We start from the raw sequence: 500 nt of genomic DNA, 5'->3' as shown, positions 1-500 counted from the left end.
AGCCCCTCCCTCATCCCGGGGGACGTTCTGGCAGAATTGCGGGGTTTTTTTCCCCTATTTTATTAAACATCTCCTCTCCAAAATCCTTCCCTTTCCCTCTTTCCGACCATTCCTCTCCCCAGGTTTGCTCCCATCCCTTTCCGCATCTCCTTCTGGCATTCCCCCCACGTCACAGCTCCAAAGGCACCAGGGGGACACTGCGGGGGCCGGGCAGCCCAAAGGGGCCCCGAAGTGGCCAGCACGGGGTGACGGGGGGCAAAGGGACCCAGCCCGGGGCACAGAGACGCCGGCGGAAACGCTTTAAAAAGGCATGAATTGCTTTTATTTCAAATCAACTGATCAGCCCCCTAGAAATCACTAATACAAAGCATGCGCCCCAGATGGCGGGGCCGGGAGATGCGGGTCGGTTCAGGGGTTCGTGTTACCGGGTTTCCTCTTCATTTCTCTCTCTCTCTTTTTTTTTTTTCCTTTTTTTTTTTTTTTTTTTTTTTTTTTTTTTT

This window comes from Charadrius vociferus, unplaced genomic scaffold (genome assembly GCF_000708025.1).
Source record: "Charadrius vociferus isolate BGI_N301 unplaced genomic scaffold, ASM70802v2 scaffold3928, whole genome shotgun sequence".
Classification (NCBI taxonomy): Eukaryota; Metazoa; Chordata; class Aves; order Charadriiformes; family Charadriidae; genus Charadrius; species Charadrius vociferus.
Note: the sequence above shows the minus strand (reverse complement) of the source record.